This window comes from Malaclemys terrapin, chromosome 7, assembly GCF_027887155.1.
Source record: "Malaclemys terrapin pileata isolate rMalTer1 chromosome 7, rMalTer1.hap1, whole genome shotgun sequence".
Taxonomy (NCBI): Eukaryota; Metazoa; Chordata; order Testudines; family Emydidae; genus Malaclemys; species Malaclemys terrapin.
In genome coordinates, this window is record NC_071511.1 from 73387820 (window position 1) to 73397537 (window position 9718).

Genomic DNA, 9718 nt, shown 5'->3' on the forward strand with positions numbered 1-9718 from the left:
AAGGTCGGATAAGGAAAAAAATTAGAAAGATACAAAATGAAAGGACAGAGGAGGTTATAAAGCAAAAAATTTGTTGGCCTCCCCCGCACCCAGCCCTGGGATCTCCCACCCACCCACACCCCCTGCCACCCCAGCCCTGGGCTCTTCCCCTCCACCCCACCCACACCCCCTGTTGCCCCAGCCCTGGGCTCCCCCCCCACCAGTGCTGACTGCACCTGCTCCCCCCTCGCCTCCAGCCAGTCCGGCACTGGCAGAGTCGGGGTAAGCAGCGGGGCTCCCAGGCCGCGCCTCAGCCCAGGGTCCCTCCAGCTGGGGCTCCCGCCTCCAGGACCGGCCGGGACCCAGGAGGGCAGAGGCAGAGGACTGCCCCGGCAGGGGGCTGAGGAGCCGGGACAGGGTAGCCCTAGAGGGAGCGGAACCCCGGAGAGCGGGATGTGGGCCCCGCACGGCAGCACTCCGCCCTCTATGGCCCCACTGCTGCTTCTGGCTGCCCTGCCACAGTCACTGGGCGGCTCAGGCCGCTTCGCCCAGCCCCGGCTGCGGTGCTGGGGGGGGCGGCCACTCAGCGGCATCTGCAGGTGGGTCCATGTGCCCCGAGGGGCGGCCCCCAGCCCGAGGGTCCCCTGCTAGGAGCCTGCCCAGCCCAGCCACAAGGTGTGGGTGCTGCTCCCCCCCCGGCGCGAACCGCTGCAGCCTCAGGGCGATGTGCTGCTGCTGCCAGGGCCAGCTTTAAGCTTTTGCCGTCCGAAGTAAAAAAAAGAAAAAAGACGGCCAGAATGCCGCCCTTGGTGCTTGTTTTGATGGTGCCTAGAGCTGGCCCTGGATTGGGGACTGGAACCACGGAACCAGCAACAGATTTCTCATTGCCCAGGGTCAAAGCTGTTGAAGATTTATTTGAATTAATGAGAAAGAAATATGATCTCTTACTAGTGAATTATTCACTTTATTTTTGAATGAGCCGTTGCACAACACATCACACAACATGGCTGAAAAGCATTAAAATAATAGTCAGGACAGAAAGCAGTCAGGTTGTTTTTATTTTTTTTTTACAACTTTAAAATTAAAAGGTTCATGTCATGGACCAAGGCTTAGGTCAGTCCTTGCTTTAACCAAACTGGTTTACCCAGTCCTAGAAATACTGAACCTTTTAAATAGGTGAACTTTTTACACCCAAAATGTTTAGTTAATTTTTAATTAATATATTAGTTAAATGGGCATTTTCTTCCCAGAGGAATGCTTTTCCAGAGAAATCTTTTAGTTTGCAATACAAAAATGTTGCAGGTCTTTCTAATTCTGATATTCTGTTATGATGCAAGAAAAGTATATGGGAGGGAGGAAGGTGCAGTTAGTAGCTTTATTCCATTAACATCTGATGCTCACTTAAAGGCATGTCTACACTTCGAGCAGGGAGTGTAATTTCCATCTTGAGGAGATGTACCTGTGCTAGCTCTGATAGAGCTAATTCAATAAAAATAGTGTAGCTGCAGCAATGCCAAAGGCAGGAAGGGCTAGTTGTCTGGAGGACACACCTAGCATCTCAGGATGAGTACATACTTGGGGCAACTAACAGCTTGATGTTTAGACAAGTCCCTTGACGCTTTTATACTTTTCTGCAAATGAAAATGGGCCTTATAATGGGACTAAATTACATTTACACTCCTTGAAGGTCCCATTACACTTCCAGGGCCATATCGAGGGGCTTTAGTGTAAATGAGAAATGGGCCTTTAATTACTACTTAAGAGATTCCCCAGATGTATTTAGAATATTAGGATGGTACTTAAGTGATATTTTCTTGTTTATATTTTTACTGAATGTAATCACTAAGCTTATATTACTGATATATAGGTTATTTAATTATTAGACCTGTATAAATTAGTTATCATATTCAATGAATTACAACAGCTATTCTTTACTCTACTTGTTGGGTTTGACCCTCTGATTCTCTGATCCCAAACATTTGTATGATTGGAACTGACTGTTCTTTGTATGAATACATGTAAATACATGAAAACTGGGATATTTGTGAGTGAACAAGATTTATTTGTCATTAGTTATCATTTCTAGCTGTTGCTCACTGCTCATCATTACACTGCTGTTGTAAAAAGCTCCTGTCATATAGTCAAGGTCAGAAAGAAAACCATGTAATTTAGGAGACTGATCATCACATATTGTGAACAAAAACTGAATGCAGGCACAAGGCATTCAGCAAATACTCAATACTGATCAATAAATGGCAAAAATCAAGATCAGTTCATGAAGAAAACTAAAGGTAAATTTATTGGAAAACTTATTAAAGCTGGTTGGAAAAGTTCAACAATAAACATTTTTGACAAACTGAAACAATATTTTTTTTAAATGATCACAATTTGTTTTTCATTTTTCAATCAGATCTTTAATTTATTGACAAAGCAGATCTACTTTTGTGTCAAAGGAAAAAGATGAGGATGAAGAAGCCATAAGGATTATAACAGGGAAAATCACAACATGAAAAGTACATGCTGCCCTGTTTTTAGAGACTATATGACTTCTGATGGTTGATATTTAAGAATGGTCAAAATTTTTCCATCAAAACTGTTTTTTTCCCCCCTGGGAAAAATGGTTTTTCAATGAAACACAACTTTTCACAAAATAAGTCTGCTGTCCATGAAAATTTTTGATTTTTCATCAAAATTGAATGCCCCAAATATTTTGGCCACAAGCTAAGTTCCCCAGCCAGGCTACATCTCCCATGGTGCATCACCAAGACCAGGGACTCCCATGATGCACCATCTCACCTCTTGTAGAGAGAAGACTGTGCTGCATTATCAGAGTCCAACCAAGGAGTCAAGTTTATGGGGAGAGCGGTAGCATGAGGCATCCAAACTACAACTCCCATGAGATAGTGCATCAACATTTCCAAATTGAAATATTTCAGCTTATGGCCAAATTTTCTTAGTATTTGAAATTTTCCAAGGCTGTGGGGGGTTGGAATTACCAGTTTTATTAGTACTGTAAGCATGGGAGCCACCACAGATATGAGAGCCTACTAACCTGAATAAATTGAGTTGGCACATGGCATATAGGTTCTCTTCTGTGCTAACACCACAATTAGTCAATGTATCTGAACTGTTTCTCTTACTATTCCCCTTCCAGCTATGTTTATGTTTTTGGTTATAACTGATCGCATCAGATGCATGGAGTTGCTTTATCAAGTGGGGGGTAGTGCTAACGAGGCCACTTCCACCTTAATTGAATTGCACTTGGTAAGGCAACTCCCATCTTTTCATGTGCTGTACTATATATACTGCTTACTGTATTTTTCACCTCATGCATCTGATGAAGTGGGTTTTAGCCCACGAAAGCTTATGCCCAAATAAATTTTTTAGTCTCTAAGGTGCCACAAGGACTCCTCGTTGTATTAGCATAGTTGTAACAACCTGACATTTCTGCTATGGGTACACCGCAGTGATCTTCTGAAAAGAAGCAGCAGTCTTCTCTGAACAAAATTGACTGGCAAAAGTAGGAAATCTAATATTTCCTCCTGTGCTTGAAACAAAAAATCTCAGACTGAAATGTATTTTAGAAGAACAGTGCAAACAAAGCTTCAGTCACACAAATGTCTCTGAAAAGCAAATTGGCGGTGAATCAAAAGGCAGTTTCTAATTCACTTAAAACATTAATGAATAATTGTTTTGTCACTGGTTGGTTCAGTCTAGGAGTAGCTCCATTCTAGTCCAGCTGAGGATCTAGCCCCTCTTATTTAGTGCAAGGTAGCCTACAGGAACGGGACTACCACAATAAAGTTCCATGTATCCTTTACTGAGAGTTAAAGAATAATATTTTTCCTTGGAAAAATAAAAAAGCATATTTAATAAGGATTACTTATCTCCATACATTGAAGGAGGAGGGGATTCTTGGAGCCCTTTCCTCCTTCCAGTTACACCTGAAATAAAATAATTATTTTTTCCTTTAAAGAACCAATATCTAAAATGAAAAAGCTGTCAAGCATGCAACTGTAATGGTACAGTGTAAAAAGCCGAGAAGTGAAAGAGCTGGTATATTGGGAGAGACATCTAATTTCTGGAGTCCTGAAGTTTAATTTTTCTGCACATTGCACTTTCTTAAAGGGAATCCGAGAGGGAAAAAAGTGAATCAGATAGAACTTGTCAAACAATGACCCTTTTATTTTGAAATAGCCCATGCAGCTCAGAAATAATGAAAAGCTGAAAGTTATCAGTACTTAGCTAGGGGGAACTAAAAGAGCTTTCTTTCTTGCTACATCAGTTTCTGACTCTAACTCTCCACTTTCCCAAATGGGGTGGCCATATTTAGATGTGGACAATGTATCCATAATCCTATAGCTTTGGCAAGGAAGGCTACAATTTCATGGAAATGTGTTCCCTTCATCCTTCAAGGAGGAAGCAATTGAGTTCTGTACAACACTAGCTCCTGGCATGCTGCAGAATAGCATTGGCATATTGTAAACGGGATGCAGCTATTCTGTTGCTTTAAAGCTATTGGGACAGCTGCCAGGACATGAAAAGAAAAAGCAGAATAAATTGGAGGCAAAAAAAAAAAAGGAGATGGAAAGAAATTAAAATTATCTGTTTAATCAGACAATAAATTATCTACCTTGTCACCAATATCTTTCACATCAAAGCACCCAACAACTTTGGAATATTGCTCTTTCCATCTGTTCAGCTATCTCCAATTAAGTTTGTAGTATGTGTGTTATTAGAAAGATCATCAGGCATTCTGTGGGCAAAATTATTTATTGACAAAAAGACACAAATGTTAAGTATCTTAGTTTTCTTCCTTTCCCTTCTCATCCCACCCTCTTTGCCTGATAAATGGTTTTATTTTAGATGTGTAAATCTTTTCTTACAGAGAACATGGACATTTAGCAAATTAACTGCCGCTACCCAGTAACTGTAACAACATTTAAGGGACAGTTAATGATTTGCCACAACTTGAAAGTAATGTAGGGAAAGCCTCAGAAGCCAAAGTGGCTGTGCACTTAAGGCTCGCATCCTTGAGAGAACTCATTTGCAGAGAAAGCCATGACACCAAGGATCTATCCTGAGACTCTCATCACCCTTTCAGCTGACAGCTCAATGTTCTGTCTTCGAAAATGTACATCACTTGAATCTCAAGTGGCCGAATATTTAAGTTTTAGCTATGAGGCCTACAGCTGCATCATTTGCAGATTGATCACACAAAAAAGGCTAGATTTTGTTTTAAAGAGGAGGCCTAAGATATGCACACAATTGCATGTCTATATTGACACATGCAAATAGTATGTATTATTACTTATATTTTAGATAGTGCTATCCCCCACTGTGGGCTCTATGCTTTCCAAACAGGAACATACATCCCCTATCCCACAGAACTTAAAATTTAAGAAGACACAGATAAATGTAGGGTTACCATATTTCAACAATCAAAAAAGAGGACGGGAGGAGCCCCACCCTAGCCCCGCCCCTGTCCTAGCCCCACCCCGTCCTGTCCTAGCCCCGTCCCTGCCCCTTCCACTCCCTCCCACTTCCTGCCCCCTCAGAACCCCCAACCCTCCCCCCCACTCCTTGTCCCCTGACTGCCCCCCAGGACTCCACCCCCTCCCTAAGCCTCCCTGCCTCTTGTCCCCTGACTGCCCCCTCCTGAGCCTTCCCCACATCCTAACTGGCCCCCTAGGACCCTACCCCCTACCTGTCCCCTGACTGTCCCAACCCTTATCCACACCCCCACCCCCTGGCAGTCCCCCCCCCAGAACTCCTGACCCATCTAAACCCCTCTGCTCCCTGTCCCCTGACTGCCCCCTCCTGGGACCCCTGCTTCTAACTGCCCTCCAGAACCCCACCCCCTACCTAAGCCTCCCTGTTCCTTATCCCCTAACTGCCCCTTCCTAAGACCCCCCCCCCCAACTGCCCCCCAGGACCCTACCTCCTACCTGTACCCTGACTGCCCAAAACCTTATCCACCCCCCCAGAAAGTCCCCCCCCCCGAACTCCCGCCCCCGCCCCCGCTCCTTGTCCCCTGACTGCCCCCTCCTGGGACCCCTGCTCCTAACTGCCCTCCAGAACCCCACCCCCTATTTATGTACAGGCGTGACTACCTGCCCTTTCCTGGTTACTATACGCGGCCAGTCCGCATCCACATCCAGTAGTTAAAAAAAATAAAATAAAATAATAATTTAAATTGGAATTTCATCCATTAATAAGTATTTATTATATAGTTAAAACCATTCTATTGAAGGACAGATATTAAATAACACTAAATATGTTAATGTTCAAAACAATATTAAAAATTTGAAAATTTAGAGCATGGAAACCAAAATAGCTAAAATTTAGTTTTGGCAAGATACACGGAATGGAAACTCCGGGATCTTTACCTGTCACTGAATGTAGCCATCATACCAATAGTGGAATATAAAACAAGTCTACGTATACTCTCCTTAAAATTTTTACTTCTGTCCATTCCCAATAATTGTAACAAATCATTATTACCTTCACTCCACTTGCCACGCGCCCCAAGCACAAAACCAAAGAAGTGGATATTTTTACCTCCCGTTAAGTTTTTAATTTCTTCCTCTAACTCAAGATAATAAGCCACCTTCTCACTGTGGGCTTGTTCCAAACTTCCGGCATTATCCTCCCATCGCACTGTAACATCAACCACCACTGCTGTATCTCCTTTTATAAATATAATATCTGGCTTTCTTAACTCACCCTTACTATTTCTCAAATGGGGCTCTATCATTGCCTTCCACCCTAATTTACCAACCTTATCTACAACTGCAGACACTACTCTATTATGCCTTTTTATCCTAGCATTCTTAGTCTTATAACATTGTCCTGAGATATGGGGAACAGTCTCCCGCACTTTACCGCACCATCTACAAAGAGCATTCACACCTCCTCTTCCTCTTGCTAATGTCTCCCTAGTAGGATAAATATTTGCCCTAAGCTGCAATGCTGCGATATACGCTGACGATTTAACTTTACTAGAGTTTCTAAAAATCGAATTACTAATTAAATCATTTTAAAAATATTTTATCCCTATTCCCTGACATCTCAGTTCCGACCATCTTAAAAATTCCTCTTCCCTCCATTTCTTGGGATGAGATGTTACTGCACTAAATGACAATATTTTATCCACAAGATTTTCTCCTGCATATAGATAACATAGGTCCATCCAATCATCTCTCGAGACAATATGTCTCCTCCATTTACGAATTAACATATTTGGGATTTGCACACTAAACTTAGTGAGAGCTAAACCACCATCCCTACCTCTAGAATAAAATATCCCATCTGTGGTACACTGAGGTAAATGTAAAATCTCTTTAACTATTTTTCTAACTAACACATCAAGCTCGTCTAAAAGATTAAAAGGTTTACCCTTTCCAGGGGGAAACTAACCCTTTCCAGGGGGAAACTAACCCATGCCTGGGGGAGACTACCCTTACCAGGGGGAATCTAACCCTTACCAGGGGGAGTCAACCCGTACCTGGGGGAGGCTACCCTTACCAGGGGGGCATCCATGTGGCACCATATGGGGCTGCCCAACCCCGTACCACACCCCACTGAATGTGGGATGTGGGTTCGTCCTCCGCAATCCGCCTGGCTATCCAAGCCAGTTACCGACTCTCACCACGAGGAGGTAGCGGTTGGACTTGCAATCCAGAGGCTTTCCTCAAAGAGGGGTCCCAAACAGCATAATGTCGAGCTCTAACGGGCGTGTGAGAAAAGGCTCAGATCTTGGTAGGGGTTGCCCCTATTGGCCGGGCTCACGCCCACCCCCGCCTCACCGATAACCCATTCTCTCACTACCCTCAGGCAATGTTTCCGTCCAAGCCCGACAGCTGAGAGGGTCCAGAGACACATGGAGAGCCATTAAGCCTCCCTGTTCCTTGTCCCCTAACTGCCCCCTCCTGAGACCCCCCCCACCTGTACCCTGACTGCCCAAAACCTTACACCCCCAACCCCCAGACAGTCCCCCCCCGAACTCCTGACCCATCCAACCCTCCCCCCTGCTCCCTGTCTCTTGACTACCCCCCCCAGAACCTCCCTGCCACTTCTCTGGCCCCTGGCCCCCTTACTGTGCTGCAGAGCAGCGCGCTTGGCAGCGGGGAGGGGAGCAGGGTCGGTGCTCCAGACGGCCGGAGGCCGAGGCGATCTGTGAATGCAGGGAGGGAGAGGGAGGGAGAGAGAGGAGGGGAGTGGTGTCAAGTTTCAGGAGAGAGGAGGGGGAAGTGAAGGAAGGGCTCTGGCTCTGGCTGCCGGAGCCCCGGCTGCCCTGTAAGCCGCGCGCACACTCTGTATGGGGGGGGGAGGAGGGGAAGTCCGGACATTGACAAATTCCCCCCGGAAGCTATTTTTAACTCAAAAAAGCCGGACATGTCCGGGGGAATCCGGACGAATGGTAACCCTAGATAAATGAAGAGAGGTGAAAGGGGTACAACTACGAGCAAAGTGTGATGATAGGGACCATGTCAGATATTGAGGGCTGGGGGATAGATTAAACATGATAAATTGCCTTTTCCCTCTTCTTTCCCACAACTCAGCCTCCTCATCCCCTCACATATACATTTCCAATATTGTTTCCAGTGCCCTGATGCTATTCCGTTACAACCTCCACAGTAATGAGTGGTTCACTCATAAGGTAAATAAATGAATTAGGTAAGTAGGAGAGGTTGTCAGGAACTTTCTTGAAGGCAATGGGGAAGAAGTAGATTGTCAGAAGTGGTACACAAAACAGTAATGGTTTTGCAAACCACTAACTGGCTACTTCAATACACAATCACATGCAGTTTCAGTAACTATGCACAGAGATGTAGGGAAGTGTCATAACTATAAAGGGAAGGGTAATAGCTGTCCTGTGTACAGTACTATAAAACCCCTCCTGGCCAGAGACTCCAAAATCCTTTTCCCTGTAAAGGGTTAAGAAGCTCAGGTAACCTGGCTGGCATCTGACCTAAAGGACCAATAAGGGGACAAGATACATTCAAATCTTGGGGGGGGGGAAGGCTGTTGTTTGTGTTCTTTGTTTGAGAGTGTGTTCGTTCTCGGAACTGAGAGGGACCAGACATCAATCCAGGTTCTCCACATCTTTCTAAACAAGTCTCTCCTATTTCAAACTTGTAAGTAAATAGCCAGGCAAGGCGTGTTAGTTTTCCTTTGTTTTTCTCAACTTGTAAATGTACCTTTTACTAGAGTGTTTATCTTTGTTTGCTGTACTTTGAACCTGAGACTAGAGGGGAGTCCTCTGAGCTCTTTAAGTTTGATTACCCTGTAAGGTTAATTTCCATACTGATTTTACAGAGATGATTTTTACCTTTTTCTTTAATTAAAAACCTTCTTTTTAAGAACCTGATTGATTTTTCCTTGTTTTAGATCCAAAGGGGTTTGGATCTTGATTCACCAGGAGTTGGTGGGAGGAAGGAGGGGGGATGGTTAATTTCTCCCTGTTGTAAATCCCAGGGGGGTTGGAACTGATTCACCAGGAGTTGGTGGGAGGAAGGAGGGGAATGGTTAATTTCCCCTTGTTTTAAGATCCAAGGGGTTTGGATTTGTTTTCACCAGGGATTTGGTGAAGGTTTTTCAAGGTTTCCCAGGAAGGGAATCCCTTGAAATGGTGGCAGCCGAACCAGAGCTAAGCTGGTAGTTAAGCTTAGAAGTTTTCATGCAGGCCCCTACATTTGTACCCTAAAGTTCAAAGTGGGGATCCAGCCTTGACCTG